Source organism: Nicotiana tabacum, chromosome 5 (genome assembly GCF_000715075.1).
Source record: "Nicotiana tabacum cultivar K326 chromosome 5, ASM71507v2, whole genome shotgun sequence".
Classification (NCBI taxonomy): Eukaryota; Viridiplantae; Streptophyta; class Magnoliopsida; order Solanales; family Solanaceae; genus Nicotiana; species Nicotiana tabacum.
Window position 1 is genome coordinate 3,622,273 of NC_134084.1, and position 22,315 is coordinate 3,644,587.

Sequence of the window (22,315 nt, forward strand, 5' to 3'; positions counted from 1 at the left end):
TTATTGCCAGACGCATTTGCTGACCCAAAGCTAAATGTCATATTTCAGCTGCTAATGCTCCAAATAGAATAAAGTCCATGAGGGACAGAGTCTATGGCACACATGAAGTGTAACAGACCAATCGGTTCCAAAGATAAAACTCCTTGAAGAAGGAGAGAGACAAATATTCAAAATGGTCATAATAAGGAGGCAAGTGCCCTAGAAGAGCACCACAACATAACACTTCATAAGACCTCATGGGAGAGGCTCAGGTACCTGAAAATAATGAAATAAAGAGATCTCAATAAGTTATGTCTTTATTGGGTAATAATGGAACCGACATAAAATGATTGTCGACGATATTGTTAATATAATGTAGCGCTCAATATGATTAATATTGACGAGGATCTTGAGATCAAATCTGTCATGAAATTTGGACGGATAAAAGATTGGCCAAATAAAAAATACGCAATGAAATTGACTTCACTTGAAAAATGTGAAGTTGGACGGATAGTCCAACACCTGAAAGTATAAAGTCAATTGAGATATAAATGTGTTCTTGTGCGAAAGTTTCAAGTCGATAGACATAAAGACTACTTGTGGCACAAAAAAATTAGTAAATATCCTCACTTTGATTATATGGAGACATGTTCTCTTATAGTGGATATAGTCACTTCAGGTTTTAATCTGACAATATATGAAAAACTTGATATACGTATATTGGATATCATTAAAAGATTTAAATTTTCTTGGAGCATATTAAGGTTTCCAAGAAATTTATTAAATAAAGCTTCAAAAATCCTTATACGGATTGAAACAATCAGGGCCCGTGTGGTATAATCGCCCGAGAGAATACTTGTTGAAAGAAGGGTATAAGAATAATTCAATTTGTCCTTGTGTCCTTATAAAAGAATATGGATTTGAATTTGTTATAATCGCCATGTATGTTGATGATTCAAATATCATTAGAACCCCCGGAGAGCTTCCTAAAGCAGTAGACTGTTTAAAGAATTTGAAATGAAAGATTTTGGAAAGACAAAATTTTGTCTTGGTCTACAAATTGAATATATGAAAGATGGAATTATTGTCCTTCAATCAGCATACACTAAAAAGATTTTAAAGAGCTTCTATGTGGATAAAACACATCCATTAAGTACCCCGATGGTTGTGAGATTACTCGATATAAATAAAGATCCACTCTGACCTCATGAAAATAATGAAGAGCTTCTTGGTCCTAAAGTACCATATCTTAATGCAATTGGTGCGCTAATATATCTTGCTAACTACAAGGCATGACATAACTTTTTCAGTTAATGTCTTAGCAAGATATAGCTCCGCTCAAGGAGAAATTGGAATGAAATCAAGCACATATTGCGTTATCTAAGGAGGATTACCGGTGTGGGCTTATTTTATGGCAATGATTGCAATACCGATCTTATTGGTTATGTCGATGTGGGGTATTTATCTGACACACACAAGGAATGATCTCAAACATGTTATGTGTTTACATGTGTGGCACTGTCATATCTTGGCGATCGACTAAGCAATCAATCGTGGCTACTTCTTTTAATCATGCTGAGATAATTGCTATTCATGAAGCAAGTCGAGAATGTGTATGGTTGAGGTCTACTATACATCTTATTCGAGACAAATGTGGTTTGAAGTGTGATAAACTACCCAAAGTTTTGTATGAAGAAAATACAACATGCATAGCTCAATTAAAGGGAGGATTCATAAAGGAGTTAGGACAAAGCACATTTCACCTAAATTATTGTTCACACATGATCTTCAAAAGAATGGTGATATTAATGTGCAACGGATCCGTTCAAGTGATAATATGACTGATTTGTTCACCAAATATCTACCGGCGTCAACCTTCAAGAAACTAGTGTACAATATTGGGATACGAAGGCTCAACAATGTGAACTGATAATCTCATCAGGGGAGTTAATACGCGTTGTACTCTTTTTTCCTTACAAGGTTTTGTCCCATTGGGTTTTCCTTGCAAGGTTTTTAACGAGGCAACCAAAAGTCGTATTTCTAAATATGTGTACTCTTTTTCCTTCATTAGGATTTTTTTTCCCATAGGGTTTTTTTTCTAATAAGGTTTTAACGAGGCACATTATTTATAGACATCCAAGGGGGAGTGTTATGATAAAAATCAAAATATGGTGGATGTCTACTCTTTCTCCATGATCTTTCTCTCAAATGGTTAATGACATATTCAATGACATATTTTCTATGTTCAATGACATATTCCATGACATATTTTCTTCACTTTTCATGCCTATATAAAAGCCTTGTAATAGATAGAAAAATACACACAATTGAAGAAAAAAATCTCTTCCTTCTCTCTATCTCTATTTCTTGTTCATGTTTTACTAAATTGCTTTTATTTCTTATTCATGTTTTACTAAATTGCTTTTATTTCATAACAATATATATATAGTACAAACAAGGCAAAAAATATCAAACTCTACTTTCCTAATTATTACATCATTAGCCCATTTTCAAGCCATGAAAATCTTTTTGGTTATTTTTTCTATACTTGGCTTTTTTCATGGCCAAGTTTGCAAAGCGATTCGGAGATATACATAGTTCAAGTTGAATCGCCAGAAAGCCAAATTAGCATTCAATCAACAAGAACGAATTTGGAAAGCTGGTATAGTTCTTTCTTGACAAAAACCATAGCAACTACTGGCTCAGACGAAGATCAACCGCGGTTGATATATTCATATCACAATGTGATGAAAGGTTTTGCAGCAAGATTATCAGCAGAGGAAGTGAAAGAAATGGAGAAGAAACCAGGCTTTATATCAGCACGGCCGCAAAGGATATTGTTTTTACACACAACACATAGTCCAAGTTTTCTTGGATTGCAACAGAACATGGGGTTGTGGAGGGATTCTAACTATGGAAAAGGTGTGATCGTTGGAGTTTTGGACACTGGGATTTATCCTGACCATCCATCATTTAGCGATAAAGGAATGCCGCCTCCGCCTGCTGAATGGAAGGGCAAATGTGAATCAAACTTCACTACAAAATGTAACAACAAGCTCATTGGCGCGAGGACTTTTGGACAAGCTAGTGAATCGCCGCTTGATGATAATGGACATGGTACACATACGGCTAGTACTATTTGTTTCACCAAAAATCTGAGTCCTTGGTCAAAGCTAAAAGAGAAATTCGGGTTACTGATAATCAGGAGACAAAAAATAAAAATCTTTTGAGAACAATGGTAGAAGGTAAATAGATAAGTATTTCAATGAATTCTCAATAGTATTCCGTGTCCTTACAAATGATGATACTTCTTCCTTTTATAGATCATTCTAGGTAAAGAAATAAAGCCTCAACTTTAATGATATAATCATGAGCAATAAATGACATTAAATAAGCCGTTATACAATCATTCCTATTAAATACCAACTTTATAACGTATCAGACATTTAATAATGAATTTGGACTCCTTTCTGTCATCTAATCCTTGCTTTCAATGCCTTCTAATCCGTTGGCTGTAAATAATTTAAATTGGTACGAGACTCGTATCTATACGTCGTCTCGTGCTTATTTAAATTCTTCTTCCCGTAGCTGTTTTCACCGTGCCTCTTAGTCAATTGCTGTTCTTTGACCATTCAACTAATCCACGTGTCATGCCACATCATTTTTAATATAAATTCAGTTTTTTTCCAATACAGATAGTCCCCCCACTTTCCATTTTTTTTATCAATTAAATAATTGGGAAGTGGATCTTCATGTAAAAAGAACTTTTGCCACAATTAATGCTCATGACAGTACTAACGTCTCAGCAGTCTTTTCCATTTAATGTTCTGTCCATGTGTCATTTTATAATTGATTCCGCTATTCATACCCTTCTTCGAGACTTCTTCATTCTCACTATTTACGAAGTGATAGCTGCCTTTATTATAGGCTTTTCATCATTATACTTAAAAAGTTGACGGTTCCCATTTTACACATAACTTTGTCTTCTTCACAAATCTTCAGCACATACTTTCTTCTTAACAATGTCTTCTTCAAACCCTAACCGTAAAAAAGTTCCAATTCTAGATCAGTTCCCCAACGCCCCTGTTAGACACAGAAGAGGCGGAGGAAGTAGGCTTCGAACAGGGTTAGAATCTACGCGAGGCGGTTCCTCTGGTTCTTCTTCAAGGAGTTTTATCCCAAAAGCCCCTTCTTCTAAAAGTAGGGAAATTCTTGATACTTCTCAAGAACCCTCAGTTGATGATATAGTTCCCGGAGATTTGTCTTTTGAAAGTGACAAAACGTCTCTTCAAAAACAAATTAAAAATTTAGAAAGAGCCGATACTTACCCAACATTAGTAACCGAGCTTACAATCCCCACCATAAGAAGAGATTGTAACTGGAAGGATAGTCTCCGAATGTCAATTCCTTCCCCAAATCAAAGAATTTCCTCTTTTAGAAATGGGTATTCTTCTGTTTACACTTACCCCTTCACTTTAGGTTTTAATCCTCCGATTGACCCAGTTATTCTCGATTTTTGTCGTTTCTTTACCATTTGTTTGGCCCAAATTGGTCCATTGGTGTGGAGAACAGTGGCTTGTTTGAGATATTTATCATCCAAGGCCAATGTCAATTTCACCTTTTCTCATCTCATTCATCTATACCATCCCAACTTAATACGCCATGGGGTTTTCACCTTAACTGCAAGGAGCAAAAAGTTTTGGTAAACCCTGAGGATGACAGAGATCGTGGATGGTATATCCGTTACGTTGCTGTCCGTACAGTGGATTTGATTGGCGAAACAAATATTCTCTTTCCTGAGAAGTGGAATTTTGAATGTAAGTTTCCTCTGCTGCTCCTCTTCCCTCTGTTCATCATACAGAGACAGGTTCTAGCAGCGGAAATATGACAATGAGAAGTGTTACTTTGGAGGTTCCTGCCAATCATAGCCTACTGAGGAAGACCGGCAGAGCCGATGTTTGGCTCGAACCTCTAATTGGAGATATCGAGAAGAAGAAGATGGAGAGCCATAGCTGCTTAACTTTGATGAACGACATAGTTCATTCTACTTTGAAGGTATTTCTACCAACAAGTTTTTTTCTCTTTTTTTTTTAAAATTATCTTCAATTTCTCATTTCCATGACTTACCTCTGTAGGCTAACCTTATTAGCACGGAATTAATGAGAAGAATTTCCTTACTGGAAAGAAAAGCTCGTGAGTCTGAAAAGTCTGTCCACGAGGCTGAGGAAATAGCTAGGGGAGCCCAACTTGAAGCAACCAACTGGAAGGAGCAGTTCGAAAATGCTCAAGGGACTATAGAAGAGTTGCAAGAAGATAAAAACCTCCTAGAGCAGCAAAACCGTGGTTTAACTTCTGAACTGGCAACAGTCAAAGCCTCTTCAAGCCAATTGAAAAGAGACAAAGAGCTTTTGGAATGCTCTTTGTCAGAACAATTATCCAGAGCTAGTGAAGAAGTTAGAGAGCTGAAGACACTTTTGGCTAAAAAGGAAGAATATGCAGGAGAGTTAGTGCAAAGCTTGACTCAAGCTCAGGCTGACTTACAGACTTCTTCTGACGAGATTCAAGCCTTGAAGAGTTCTCATGCTTCTCTTGAAGCTTCCCTTGATTCCCATTTAGCTGAAAATCAAATTTTAAAAAACGATCTTGCTATGTGGGAAAAGGAATATGGACTTCTAGAGGAAAATTTTAACATAGAAGTGAGTTGGGCTTTTCTGAATTCTCGTCGTGATACTTTGACGGAAGCTGCTCAAGAGGGTTTTGACTTGCAGTCTGAACTGGCCAAAGTCATAGATACCATCGAGAAAAGCCAGCAGTCTACTGATACTCCTTCTCCTGCCCTTGAAGTTCCTGAAAATGTTGCTATTCCAGCTTCAGAGGGTGAATCTTCTACAACCCAGTCTGTGGAAGTTGAAGCCTCCGTGACAACCCCCTCAATTGAATGATGGTTTTATCTCTTAGTTTTTTTAAAGGATTTTTTGGTGATAGTCTCCAATTATCATAATGGGGCACTTGTATAAACTTTTATTGACTAAGTTTCTACTTAGTCTTTTTAATTATATCAAGAAGTTTTATTAGTACTTCAATGTGTTCTACTCTTGCCTTTTCTTTACTTATTTAGGACTTATAGAATAGTTTAGAATTTTTATCTTTTGAAAATGCTTTATGATTCTTCCCATGACTTATTGACATGAGGCTTATAAAAGAGGGCCCTTTTATTTTATCGACACTTAATGAAGAAGACGTCTCAACTTCATAATGGTGTTAAAATACGATGAAAGTAATAGGAAAGCACACGTTTTGTATGAAACAACTTTGGCAAGTTTTCATTCATAAACTTTTAACAAGTGTTTGACTGTTACATGTATTACAATACATCTACAACTTTTCTCGTAACTGTTTTTCTTGTAACAGATTTGTAAATAACAGAGTTTAAACAAGGTTTTTTTTTATAACCTGTTTCAATACATAGTCATGACCCTATCTTTACATGTTAAGAAGGGTTTGAGAGGTGACTTTATTTATGAGTTTGAGAGATGACTCTGTTGTTCTCATGAATGCTGAAGACTTCATAACTTCTTCTCAACACTTGCTTCTTTGTGGCCGATTTTTATTCGATACTCGTATTTGTTTCTTTGCACCTATCTGTGTATAATATGTAGTCCCCCAAGTGTTCGAGCGGTGAAGTATGAAGCCTCGAGCACTTGTTTATTTCTTTTACTTTGGCCCTTTACCTGAAATAGAAAGATATACGGGACTCGACGGTGTGATTATAGATGAAGACTGCCTAACTCGTGTGTATTTCCATCAGATTAATTGTAACCCTGGGCTAGGAATTTAAGCATACTCCATTTTTCCTTGCAGGTTGTGACTCATCATTTGGCACGAGTTAGGATATTTAGCCTAGCATCTAAAATTGTTAGTAAAATATTAATAAACCAAGAGAAGAATTTTTACATGATGATACCTGACCGTAGGTACTTTCTTAAAAGTAATATCTTTTTAAGTGGACAGCATTCCAATGAGAGGGTAAAACTTTACCATCCATTGTTTCCAACTGGTATGCTCCTTTTCCCGCAATGCCACGGACTTTGTATGGTCCTTCCCATGTTGGACTTAGCTTTCCTGAGTTAACAGCTTTTGTAAATTGGAACACCTTTTTAAGCACGAAGTCCCCAATTTTGAAAAATCTGAGGCGTGCTTTCCTGTTGTAATATCGTTCTATTACTTGCTTTTGTGCTGCCATCCTTATCAAAGCAGCTTCTCTTCTTCCTTCAAGTAAATCTAGGCTAACCCGCATCTCTTCATTATTGGATTCCTCCGTTGCCTGATCGTACCGTGTGCTTGGCTCACCTATTTCAACTGGTATTAAGGCTTTCGTACCATAAACCATCGAAAATGGTGTTTCTCCAGTGCCTGTTTTGGTCGTTGTACGATAAGCCCATAGTACTCCGGGTAACACCTCAGGCCAATTACCTTTTGAATCTTGTAACCTCTTTTTCAAGTTATTGATAATAACTTTGTTAGTTGATTCCGCTTGTCCATTCCCCACTGGATGATATGGCGTAGATGTTATTCTTTTGATCTGCCAACTTCGAAGAAATTCTGTAACTTGTGCTCCAATGAATTGTGGTCCATTGTCACATACGATCTCCTTTGGTACTCCAAAGCGGCATATTATATTTCGCCATATGAAGTCTTTAACTTCTTTTTCTCGTACCTGTTTAAATGCCCCTGCTTCTACCCATTTAGTGAAATAATCTGTAAGTACAAGTAGAAATTTTACCTGACCTTTTGCTTGTGGAAGTGGACCTACGATATCCATTCCCCATTTCATAAAGGGCCAAGGGGCTAAAACAGGATGTAGTAACTCAGCTGGTCTGTGCATATTATTGTCGTACCTTTGACATTTATCACATTTGGACACGAAACTGGTTGCCTCTTCTTCCATCTTAGGCCAATAATATCCTGTGCGAATTAACGTTCTTACCAGTGACCGTCCTCCTGCGTGATTCCCACAATGTCCTTCATGTACTTCTCTCATGACATATTCGGTTTGAGAAGGGCCGAGACACCTTGCTAGTGGTCCGCCGAACATCTTTCGATAAAGATTACCTTGATATAAACAATATCGTGCAACTTTTTTGCGAAGCGCGTAAGCCTTTCCTTTGTCATTAGGCACGGTTCCGTGCTGTAAAAAGGCAACAATTTCATTTCTCCAATCCCATGTTAGATGATTAAAATTTACCTCGTTTTTGTCAGGTTCAAGAACGGAATGAAATAGATGTATGACTGAAGCATCTGTATTGTTTGCCACGTCTACTGCGGATGCAAGGTTTGCTAAAACATCTGCCTCTACATTCTCATCTCTAGGGATTTGCACTACTTTCCAAGTTTGGAATTGCTTTATTAACTCACGTACCTTTGCGAGGTATTCTTGCATTCGTGACTCTCTGGTTGTGTAAGTCCCCAGCATCTGATTAACCACGAGTTGAGAATCATTCTTGATTATAATCTGTGTTATGCCGAGTTCTCGTGCCAATTCTAAACCTGCAATTACAGCTTCATATTCTGCTTCATTGTTAGTTATAGAATGACATTTTATAGCCTGTCTAATGGTCTCACCCGCAGGTGGTACGAGGACTATTCCTAAGCCTGCCCCTTTTACATTAGATGAACCGTTAGTGTATAAAACCCAAGTCCCCGGGTTCGCACCATTAAAAACTAATAATTCTTTTTCTGCTTCTAAATGCATCCCCTGGCTAAAATCAGCCACGAAATCAGCTAGTACTTGAGACTTTATAGCGGTCCTGGGTTGATAAATAACTTCATATTCACTTAGTTCTATAGCCCATTTTGCTAATCTTCCTGAAAGTTCATGTTTATGCAAAATATTTCGAAGCGGAAAGCAGTAACTACAACAATGGGATGACATTGAAAATAAGGTCTTAACTTTCTAGATGCCATGACCAAAGCTAATACTAATTTTTCTAGCTGTGGGTATCGTGTCTCAGCTTCCAATAAGGACTTACTTACATAATAATTAGGATATTGTTTACCTTGGTCCTCGCAGACTAAAACAGCACTTACCGCGACTTCAGATATGGCCAGATAAATGAGAAGTTTTTCCCCTACCTTCGGTTTTGCCAACAACGGTGGTTTTGACAAATAAGTTTTCAAATTTCTAAGGGCTTGCTGACAATCTTCATTCCATTCAAAATGATCTTGCTTTTTAAGTGCAGAGAAAAACTTAAAACACCTTTCTGAGGATTTGGAAATAAATCTCCCCAAAGCTGCAATTCTTCCCGTTAATCGTTGTACTTCCTTTTTATTAGTAAGGATATCCGGGATTTCTTCTATTGCTTTGATCTGAGAAGGATTCACTTCAATACCACGGTTAGAAACAAGAAAACCCAAAAACTTACCTGATGCAACTCCAAATGCACATTTTTCTGGGTTGAGTTTCATATTAAATTTTCGCAAAATTTCAAAAGTAATAGATAGATGAGAAATATGATCATGAGATTGCTGGGTTTTGACGAGCATATCGTCTATATATACCTCCATTGTTTTCCCTAAATGTTCTTGGAACATTTTGGTGACCAACCTTTGATAGGTTGCCCCAGCATTTTTGAGACCAAAGGGCATTACTTTATAACAATAAGTCCCCCTGTCTGTGATGAAAGAAGTTTTTTCTTCATCACCAGGATCCATTTTGATTTGATTATATCCTGAGTACGCATCTAAAAAACTTAAAATTTCATGACCTGCGGTCGCATCAATTAGTTGATCTATATGTGGTAAGGGAAAGGAATCTTTTGGACAGGCTTTATTTAAATCAGTATAATCTACACAAACACGCCACTTACCATTTTTCTTGGGTACAACCACCGTATTAGCTAACCAAGTTGGATATTTTACCTCACGGATTGATCCGATTTTTAATAATTTTTGGACTTCATCCTGAATCACCTGGTTCTTGAAAGCACCTTGTTTCCGTTTCTTTTGCTTTATTGGTGTGAAAGAAGGGTCCTCGTTGAGTTTGTGAGTCATCACATTTGGTGGTATCCCTGTCATATCAGCGTGGGACCAAGCAAAGCAATCTAAGTTAGCTTTTAAAAATTCGATTATCATACCTCGCATGTTCGTGTTTAAATTAGCCCCGATATAAACCTTCCGTTCAGGCTGTTGATCAAATAACATCACTGCATCAAGCTCTTCAATTGTCGTTTTGATGCTTTCATTCTCTTCAGGTTCTTGAATTGTGTCAGGCCTTGAGTCCAAATCTGTTTTCTCTTGTTCAGTTGAAGTTTGATCTTTTTTACTTTCAATTGTTTCCTGTAATTGCTATTTTGCTTTATTTACGGCGCTCGTACTTGTTACAGCGTTGACATTTCTAGCCATCTGCTGATCCCCACGAATTTGACAAATTCCCCATGGTGATGGGAATTTGATAACCTGATGCAGGGTTGATGGGACAACATCCATATCGTGTATCCATGGCCTTCCCATGATCATATTGTAGGCCATTTCCATATCAACTACCTGAAATTTAGTTTCCTTCACAACACCCATAGCAAAAGTTGTTAGTATTACCTCACCTTTTGTTACTACACTTGAATTGTCGAAGCCTGACAAGGTGTGCGCCTTGGGTAACATTTTGTCTTCAGCTTGCATTTCCCGCAGTACCCTTAGTAATATAATATTTACAGAACTTCCTGGATCAATCAAAACTCGCTTTACATTAGTATCATATACAAGTAAAGATATTACCAGTGCATCATTATGTGGAGTTGTCACTCCTTCGTTATCTGCGTCATCGAATGAAATGCTTTCATTGTCAAGGACCTGCCGCACCCGTTTCCCGTGTGTAATCGTTACCTTAGAAACCTTGTTGGAAGCTGTGTAAGTTATGCCATGAATATCTTCTCCCCCGCTTATGAGATTCACTGTCCTCTTGGGTGAAGGAGGTTGTGGTGGTTCTTGTCTGTTTTTCATATAAGCTTGTTTTCCTTTCTCACTAAATAACTCAGTGAGGTATCCTTGCTTCAATAAATGATCTACTTCACTTTGCAGGAATCTGCATTCTGAAGTTTTATGCCCGTGATCGTTGTGAATTCGCACCAATGATCCGGATTGCGTCTACTTGGATTTGACCGTATTTCTTTCAGCCACCGTACCTTATCTCACATGCTTCTTAAAACAGCTACGAGCTCGGAGGTAGAGACGTTAAAATTATATCCACCGAATCGTGCCTTTAAACTCCTATCATCATCACGTGATTCTTGTCTATTCCGATCATTCCTGAACTTTGAAGAAGAGCCAGAATCCCGGTTCCTTGACTTTTGATCGTATTGCTGGTTATCTTGCTTCGACCGTGGGTCCTTTCCTGCGGGTCCCATATATGGATCATACCTGTTTTTACCTGATCTTTTTTCGGAATCTGACCTTCGGGTACCGCCCCTTTCTTCATGATGGAGCTTAGGTACGGTATCTTCTTCGATTCGCAGCTTCGTGCTATACCTGTTGTAAACATCATTCCATGTGGTTGCAGGAAATTCTCGAAGACTTTCTTTGAGTCGTCTCGTGGCTTCAGAACTTTTGTCATTTAAATTACTTGCAAAATCTATAGCTGCCCAATTGTCTGGCACACGAGGTAGAGTCATTCTTTCACGTTGGAATCTATCAACGAAGTTTCTAAGCAACTACGAATCCCCTTGTTTGATTTTGAAAATATCTTCCATCCTTTTCTCAACTTTTTGTGCTCCCGAATGTGCTTTAATAAAAGAATCTGCAAGCTCAGCAAAAGAATTAATAGAATTTTCAGATAAAAGAGAATACCAGGTTAATGCACCCTTGGTGAGTGTTTCTCCAAATTTCTTGACCAATACTGATTCAATTTCTTGTTTGGTCAAGTCGTTGCCTTTCACGCCGGTTGTAAATGCAGTCACGTGGGTCTGTAGTACCATCATATTTCGGGATGTCAGGCATTTTGAATTTTTTCGGAATTGGAAGGGGAGCAGCACTAGGCTTCCATGGTTGTTGTGAGTATTTGTCCATGTCTACTCCTTTTATTACAGGTGGAACTCCAGGGATTTGTTCTATTCGTTCATTTTGTTCCTTCAGCTGTTTCTGCAAGGTTAGTACTAAATTTTGCAAATATGAATTATTTAAATTACCTGGTCCCCCTTCTTGTGGTTCACTGGGGGTTGCTCCGTTTCCAGAATTATCAAGACCAGAACGGGGGTTCTCCAATGTATTATTATTAGGAGTCGGTGTAGGTGGCGCAGCAGGCAATCGACTAACAAGTGCCTGAAGTGCTTTGCCGACTTGTGCATCGATTAGCTTTTGCAAAGCTTCAGTTGTAACTCCTTCAAAATGTTCAGATTGCTCTTGTTGATCAGCACGGGATTCAGTAACAGAAGTTCCTTCACGAGATTGACGTGGTGAATTTAAAGGAGAGGGAACCACGATATCTTGATTTTGATGTATTTGATTCTCATGGTTTCCCAATGTGTTGTTACTGTTGTTGTCGGCGTTATTGTTTGACATGGTGACGATAATAGATAAGATATAGCTTAAAAGGAAAGATTATCAGATTCCCGGTAACGGAACCAATTTGTTTCACCAAAAATCTGAGTCCTTGGTCAAAGCTAAAAGAGAAATTCGGGTTACTGATAATCAGGAGACAAAAAATAAAAATCTTTTGAGAACAATGGTAGAAGGTAAATAGATAAGTATTTCAATGAATTCTCAATAGTATTCCGTGTCCTTACAAATGATGATACTTCTTCCTTTTATAGATCATTCTAGGTAAAGGAATAAAGCCTCAACTTTAATGATATAATCATGAGCAATAAATGACATTAAATAAGCCGTTATACAATCATTCCTATTAAATACCAACTTTATAACGTATCAGACATTTAATAATGAATTTGGACTCCTTTCTGTCATCTGATCCTTGCTTTCAATGCCTTCTAATCCGTTGGCTGTAAATAATTTAAATTGGTACGAGACTCGTATCTATACGTCGTCTCGTGCTTATTTAAATTCTTCTTCCCGTGGCTGTTTTCACCGTGCCTCTTAGTCAATTGCTTGTTCTTTGACCATTCAACTAATCCACGTGTCATGCCACATCATTTTTAATATAAATTCAGTTTTTTTCCAATACACTATTGCTGGACGTTTTGTGGATGGTGCTAATGTGAATGGTAATGCTAATGGCACTCCAGTTGGGATTGCTCCACTCGCTCACCTTGCTATTTATAAGGTTTGCGATTCTTTTGGTTGCTCTGATAGTGACATTCTAGCTGCAATGGACGCAGCTATTGATGACGGTGTTGATATCCTGTCCCTGTCTCTAGGGGGAGGTAGTAAGGCATTCTATAATGATCCAATTGCGCTTGGCGCGTATAGTGCAACACAAAGAGGTATTCTTGTAAGTTGTTCAGCTGCTAATAATGGTCCATTTGATAGCACATTATCAAATGAAGCCCCCTGGATTATGACAGTAGGCGCGAGCACTATTGACAGAAAACTTAAAGCTACTGTTAAGCTTGGAAACAGAAAAGAATTCGAGGGCGAATCAGCCTTTCATCCAAAGGGTCACAGTTCAACATTTTTCCCTTTGTTTGATCCTGCATTGAATGCAACTGATTTCGACAGCCCTTATTGCGGAACAGGTACGTTGAATGACCCTGATATTAAAGGCAAAATAGTTTTGTGCATGGCGGGTGGTGGTTATAGCAGGATTGAGAAAGGACAAGCAGTAAAGGATGCGGGTGGTGTTGGCATGATTATTTATAGTTCACCTGATGATGGTTTCACCAAGTTCGCCGATGCTCATGTCCTTCCGGCTTTGTATATTACATACAAAGATGGAATAGAAATTCTTGACTATATGAACACAACATCAAAACCTATTGCAAGACTTGCATTTCAAGGAACAATAATCGGAGATAAAGATGCACCGGTGGTTGCTGCATTTTCTTCTCGCGGACCAAGCTTAGCTAGTCCTGGAATCTTGAAACCTGATATTATTGGCCCTGGTGTTAACATTCTCGCGGCTTGGCCTCCCTCTCCTGATAACAAACCAACCATTAAACCTAACTTTTTTCTTGCATCTGGTACCTCTATGTCTTGTCCTCACCTCAGTGGAGTAGCAGCATTGCTGAAAAGCGCGCATCCCACTTGGTCCCCTGCAGTTATTAAATCAGCAATCATGACAACGGCTAATATAGTAAACCTCGCCAATGATCCCATCTTAGATGAAAGGCTACTTCCAGCTAACATCTTTGCCGTTGGTGCAGGACATGTCAATCCATCAAAAGCTAATGATCCAGGGCTAGTTTACGATACACGATTTAAGGACTACTTGCCTTACTTATGTGGTTTGAACTACACAAATCGACAGGTGGGAAATCTTCTACAACGTAAGGTGGATTGTAAACAAGTGAAAAGTATTCCTGAAGCGCAACTAAATTATCCTTCATTCTCCATCACACTCGGGGCAAATTCTCAGACATATACGAGAACAGTAACTAACATTGGGGACGCTAAATCATCTTACAATGTGGAAATAGGTTCACCACCGGGCGTTTCTGTCATTGTTAAGCCCTCTACTCTAAAATTCTCGAAGTTGAACCAGAAGTTCAAATATCAAGTAACATTTTCAAAAAGAGCTAATAGCTCAAATAGTGGTATTGTTCAAGGATTCTTGAAATGGACTAGTAATAAGTACTCTGTAAGAAGTCCAATTGCAGTTGTGTTAGACACTACAATTGGTTTCTAGTTTAATTTCTATTTTTAGTAATTGGAACAATGTATAACAAGTCTATATATTAGTGGTTTCAATAAAAACTGTAGAATAAGTTCCAAAAGTATTCACATTCTATTTGGCCACACAGATTCAGTTATTCTGTGAAATTATAATCCCACCTTCTATATCTGTTAGGTAATACCAAGATTTTGGCATAAAATTTATATCGATATTCGCTTATAGATATTAGTTAACACCAATCAGAGGCGGACCTATGTGTAACCTTGAGGGGTCATCAGACCCCGTAAATTTCGGCAAAAATCCTGTATTGTACACCTTGAAAATGATTAATTTAAATCACTTGGCTCCCTAAACACTAAAAGCCTTTAGGGAGCACTGGTTGAGCAGAATATTGGTGCCCTCGTCGTGTTAAAATCTTGGGTCTGCTTCTAACATTTTGAAGAAATCTCTACAAGTTTTAAAGAACCAAGTATTACTTTAAATTGAATTGACATATTGTCTCCAATCTGGTGGTTGTTTTATGAAATTAACTTTACTTTGTCAATCATTTCCCCCCACATGGTATTCAAGAACCACATCACTGCAAGTAAAAAGCACATTGTATTAAGTATGTAGTATATGCATAGAACCTAAAGAATAGAAAATTAGTAACAACTTCAGCAATGATCTGCATATGTTGTGCTTGATCTGCACTCAAGGGTGTAATTTATCGGTTAATAAATTCGGGGAAAGTCATGGATGAAAAGCCAAGGTTCTAATTTTAGTAGATTCTTTAAGAAACGGTAGGTAATTTCTTATCATCAGTCTAAGTTTTGATAGATAGAGTTGCTCGATATATGTGCTGGTGAGAGGTAACATGTATTCAATGGAATATTCAAGGTGCGTTCAAACTTGAGCCATGTCAATTTACCAAACAGTCCCATAGTGAAAATCAAGAAAAGCAACCTATAGAACAGTTTGTGGTTGCAAACTTTATAGTATAACTGTCAATATGGGCCGGGCCGGGCTAAGCCAGCCCGGCCCACGTAGACTTTCATAATTAACGGGCTGGGTTGGGCTAGCCCACCGTTTTGATGGGCCTTATAATGGTCAACCCACCCCAGCACTATGTGGGCCGCGGGCCCCCACGGGCCTGCCCATCATTTTTAAAAATATAATTTTATATTTTTTCTTTAAGTTCTGACCTAAAAAAAGATAATTATTTAAAAGTTAAAATATCTTATTGGAAAAAATTTGCAAAACTTAATAACTTTTTATATTGTTCCAATATATCACAATAAATACTAAAAAAAGTAAAAAACAGGACTATATTTCATTCACTAAAAGTCAAAACTTAAAACAAACTATTCAAGAGAACGTTCATGATGCTTATGAGATATCCAACACATCATCTTCATCAAACACATTTGAATCCGCTTGTGACAAGGTTGTCTTAACATCTTCACTTTCATCTACAATTCATATGCAATATTAATTAGTTAAATATTAAAAAAAAAATTAAAAATTAATAATATTTAAATTCACATAAAAAAATATTACCAGTTTGAGTTTGGAAAAATCTGTGCAGCCAATTTCGAGTAGTAACAAGTGTTTGGATATTTTCATAATAAATGTAACTTCTGTACTTTGTAAGAACACGCCACCAATGCTAAATGTTGATTCCGATGGTACAATGGTAATAACAATGCTAAGTACATCACGCACCATCATTGAAAGATCGTGATATTTTCTAGAATGGTCCTTCCAATACATGACAACATCATCTCTTGAAACTTCTGAAGATAAAGTTTTGGTTCCTCTTAGTAAAGATCTAATTCTCATTTTTCATCTCTAAAGGTAGTATACTTTTTATTTTTTATATATTTTAAATAAATATTTTATTAGGCCCACGGGTCCGGACCGGCCTCACGGGCCACAGGCTTACTCGGGCCGGGCATAAAAGCCTCATTTTTTAACGGGCTCCAAAAATTCTAGCCCAGCCCTGCTAAATCACGGGTTGGGTTTATAGTGAAAAAATCATACAAATCTCCCAACTCAATCCTCTAGTCAGTAGACATGTCAACATCCACCCGGATAGGATTCATTTTATGTGACACTATTTGTTTGAATGGAGTTTAAAAAGAATACAGACTTTTGAAATTTTTGGTATTAACTACATCGTGATATTTTTTTTGACTATAAAAGTATACCATAAAGGGTAATAAGAAGTTTAAACTTTAAAGTTAAATTGTTTCCAAGTGAACACACTAAAATAGGAAATAGTATCATATAAAATAGAACAAAGGAAGTAGTAAGTACTAGAAGTCAACATCGACACGACTGCATATTTCCACTTCTTATATACTCTCGTTTTTTCATCTTATATGACGGTGTTTGACCGAGTACAATATTTAAGAAAGATGAAGACTTGTGAAATTTATTATCTTATATATGTCATGATAATTATGAGACTGTAAAAGCACGTCATTAAGGCTATAATGAAAAGTTGAAAATTAAATTATTTTCAAATTTAAAAATGTCATTCTTTTTTAAACGGTAAACAAAAGTAATACCTAAATAGCTAAATTTCTCATTTCATGTCTTATCTTTCCTGAGGATCATTTTCTTTGCCCTTTCAAGTTAGTTTAGGGCATCTTTCTCCCATATTATTATGGTAAAATACCCATATAATGTTTTATCAATTAGTTTTGTAAGCATTCAAAATATCCCTAGTGCTGATAGTTTCATTAATAGATTATGCAATAGCTTTGGTTGTTAGTGAGATGATTATGCTTTTCTCATGTAGAATTTGTAGGAACTGACAAGATGCATACAAATAAAGAAAAGAGCCATCTCATGTTTCCAGAAAATTAAAGAGCTAGGGTCCTTTGACACTTGTTAGTTGTCTAGTCACAATCATAAAGAAAATAAATCACATGCTCCTAAATATTCCAGTAGTAGGTACGCCTAAAAAGACAGCACATTGTACGGACTATCTCGCATTCATGTAGAGTTCGAAAAAGGGTCGTATCCTGAGAAGTGTGATATAAGGTAATTCCAAAAGTTTTAATCCATGACTAGGGCTGACAACATAGTTAAAAGAAAACAATTAACCACTCATATTATCCACTAAAAAATGAGTTGGATTATAAACTTTTTAAAAATAAGTGAAATATGGATAAGAACTATATTATTCATTTAGAAAATGAATAAGCAATGGTCTAACTTTTATATTTATAAAGCCTCAAATTGGGGGTTCCTCAAATTATGGAGACTAGGAATTCTCCCAAAAGTGATCATATGTAAGAATTTATAGATAATATGATTACTCATATTATCCGCCGGTTAAACCATTTTTTATCCGTATTAAATATGGGTCGGGTCGGATAATTGATCCGTTTTTTCTGGCGTCTGGCACCTCTATGTCTTGTCCTCATCTCAGTGGAGTAGCAGCATTGCTGAAAAGCGCGCATCCCACTTGGTCCCCTGCAGTTATTAAATCAGCAATCATGACAACGGCTAATATAGTAAACCTCGCCAACGATCCCATCTTAGATGAAAGGCTACTTCGCCGTTGGTGCAGGACATGTCAATCCATCAAAAGCTAATGATCCAGGGCTAGTTTACGATACACGATTTAAGGACTACTTGCCTTATTTATGTGGTTTGAACTACACAAATCGACAGGTGGGAAATCTTCTACAACGTAGGGTGGATTGTAAACAAGTGAAAAGTATTCCTGAAGCGCAACTAAATTATCCTTCATTCTCCATCACACTCGGGACAAATTCTCAGACATATACGAGAACAGTAACTAACACTGGGAACGCTAAATCATCTTACAATGTGGAAATAGGTTCACCACCGGGTGTTTCTGTGATTGTTAAGCCCTCTACTCTAAAATTCTCGAAGTTGAACCAGAAGTTCAAATATCAAGTAACATTTTCAAAAAGAGCTAATAGCTCAAACAGTGGTATTGTTCAAGGATTCTTGAAATGGACTAGTAATAAGTACTCTGTAAGAAGTCCAATTGCAGTTGTGTTAGACACTACAATTGGTTTCTAGTTTAATTTCTATTTTTAGTAATTGGAACAATGTATAACAAGTCTATATATTAGTGGTTTCAATAAAAACTGTAGAATAAGTTCCAAAAGTATTCACATTTTATTTGGCCACACAGATTCAGTTGTTCTGTGAAATTATAATCCCACCTTCTATATCTGTTAGGTAATACCAAAATTTTGACATAAAATTTATACCGATATTAGTTAATACGAATCAGAGGCGGACTTATGTGTAACCTTGAGGGGTCATCAAACCTGGTAAATTTCGGCAGAAATCTTGTATTGTACACTTTGAAAATGGTTAATATAAATCACTTGGGGACACTGGTTGAGCAGAATACTGGTTCCCCCGTCGTGTTAAAATCCTGGATCCGCTTCTGACACCAATAACCAAACGGTGGATCTAAATTTAGTACTGAAATTAGTATCCTAATCCCAGTAACCAAACGACTCCTCGAAGTACCGGCCCTAAGCGGGCATCGAAGGTTAAGATGGTCAACTCATTGGAAATTCTTGAGTATTTATAGGCAACCAACATACCCTTTTAGAAAAGATTTCTTGATTCACAAACAGACATCTCCGGACAGGCCTGTTTGACCAAAAGATATTGAAACGTTTTTCATTAAATCAATTAAGAAAATTGAAGGGGTAAATCTCGGCCAAATATAATAAGATCTAGCTTGAAGGATGTTAAGAATGAGCAAGATGAATAATATTTCTTTGTATTTCAGGGTTGAACGACAAATTATCAATATGACAACTCTGAATGTAAAGAGATTTTGTAATAGATATTCCCAGCTTCAAGTAAAAGTCGTATATAGATCTTAGAATTGTGATCCCAGAAGCTCCCCTTTTTAAAGAGTGTCCGGTCCCCTTTTATAGGGGACAATCTCCCTTCTTACTCTCAAAAGAAAAAAGTACAACTTAAAGAATATTCCAAAGGCATATTCTCATTGTTTCCTATCATGCTAACACGACTACAAGTGTCGTGCGTTCGCTAGCCACTGTCGATCGTCGTTCATCATGACGATCCTTAGGAAGCGACATCGTAGGGACCTTGCTCTCTGCATTACTTGGTTTCGGTCGTGGTCGTCCAAATTTCGACCCATACAAGGCCCTTTCATAATAGACATAACTGTTTATTCGAATTTATAATTCAAATAAACTGATTTTCTGTCACAAATTAAAATTTAAAGTAAAATAATTAACTTTAGGATCCGACACGGCCCGCGCCCAAGTCAAATCCAAGTCTAAGTCTTTGATTATATAATATATAAATATAGAGTTTTTGACTAAAATTATCCCTTATCTATAGGAATAGGTTCATTTTTGTCCTTCAAATATAAACTAGAGCACCTTTAATCCTATAACTTTGTTAAACTAGAGCACCTTTGGTCACACTAACCTCACCAACTTAAAAACTAACGGAAGGGGCAAATTTTCTAATGGTGATTGCCTGAAGCTTCTCAAATGATTTCCTTATGGGTTCTGCAAATTTGATTAGTTCAAAATTGTGACATCCCCACCTTTACCCAAGGAGTAATTAATGTAGGAAACATATCTTTTTAAATTAACTATCCTACAGCAGCAACAACCAATCCTTTTAAGCAGAAACTTACATATCAAAAAATATATCTCCAGTCACTCTACTTTCTTGAGTTGCTTTCATATGGTCTTGGCTAGCAGGCTCTCTTCTTACCTACAATAAAGAAAAATATTATCATTAATATAATTAAATAAAGTGATATGTGTAATAAACTCATACCGGAACCTTTACAGGAGCAGAAGATGCAATAGGAAATGAGGGTTCTTGTCGCACCGTCTCATCATCATGAGAATCTGGATACACACGATTTAACTTGCAGGTTCTTTTGTTATGGCCTGGATTATGGCATAAGCTACAATCTAATTTTGTTTGCTTCCTTTTCATTTTTTGTCAACTTGCTCCAACTTCATCAGGCTCTTTTTTGCGAAGCTTTTGTTTTCTTCCTTTGGTACTTTGTCTTTCCAATCGTGGAAGCAAAGGAGGAATGTTATTCGACTTAGGCCACATCTCTTGACCATTCATAGGTAGAATAGAAAGTGCATAGATCATTCTATAAGTTTCTACCTTATAACAATCATCCACATATGAATTAATGTCATCATGTTTAGCCCAAATCGCGGCAATGGCATGCTTGCAAGGAATTCCTGTTAGATCCCATTTCCTACAACTGCATTTTCTATTTAGCAAATTCACAACCCACTTGTTCATTATACTTGTTCCTATTATCTCATAATTCCACTCATTTGACTTTCTGGGAATAAATTCAGCTGCTTTCGCTTGATTTTTGTGCAATACATCCTTAATCCTGGGGCAAATATCACCATCATTCCACTTGGTACCTTTATCCCTATTTGCTTGCATCCTTGTCATAAGGTGAGACCTTAACTTCTCCAGTAAAGTGATAATCGACTTATCTCTAGCCTCAATGATCATGCTATTAAAACATTCACACATATTATTGAGTAAGGTATCGCATTTCACAGTTTCAGGAAAGTGAGATTTAGACCATTCAGTATGCGACTTCTTCTTGAGCCAATGAGCAGCTTATGAATCTATATCAAAGATGTCAACCATGCAATCCTCAAACCACTTTACTGTTGTAGCCTTTGCAGCCTTCCAAAGGGCATTCCTGAGTGAGATACTACTGAATCCGGCCCTCTGCATTATGATAATGTCACTTGAACTCTAAGTTCCACACTAACGTGATCTCTGAATGCACCGATTGCCCAAGACCTATTTGAGCTTATGACCTTAAGATATCTTTGTGCAATATAAGAAGATGTGATTGCTTTGTTACGGTGGTTCCAAATCTTACAATCATGAGTGGGATTGTATGTTCTGATCTGAAATGTTCTATCTCAATGCATTCTTGAAGCTAGAATCTCTCATTTGCAATCTAGATGATCACAAGTTGCTCTCACTCTCGAGTTATCATTCTTGCACCACTTAATGTACTTCCCTTCATTAACTTCATGAGTTATTACAACATATTTGAACTCATGCTTGTTTTCAAATGTCAATTCTAATGCCAACACTGGTTTATCCCCGTCTGTTTTAGGATTGAACATCGGAAAGTTGAAACTCTCACTGTCAGAGTCACATTCTAAACTCTTTGTATCATCCGAGTCAACACAATATGTATCACCTTCTTCAGCAGTCATTTTTTTTCTTAACTTCTTCACTAACTTCATATATATGATTCACATTTTCATTATCATCTGAAAAATCATTTTCAGTAGAAACAAGTCGCATTCTATTCCCGTACCTCCTGCACTTCTGCCAAAAAGTAACAGAATCTCTCTCATAACCACATAGTTCTGCCATGGATTTGAATTGCGAGAGCTTCAACTCCATATGGTTAACATAATCAATAAAATCTATACGACCCCCAAGATAATATCTGCTAGGCTGATGCTTCATCGTACCACCATGTGTTATTTTTGTATATAAATATATATTATGTATGCA

At 37.0% G+C, this 22,315-nt stretch overlaps 1 pseudogene; it reads left to right on the forward strand.

Moving 5' to 3' along the window:
- The first annotated feature begins 2,496 nt into the window (after window positions 1-2,496).
- On the forward strand, window positions 2,497-14,838 carry LOC107761124 (subtilisin-like protease; annotated as a pseudogene).
- Window positions 14,839-22,315: the final 7,477 nt, after the last annotated feature.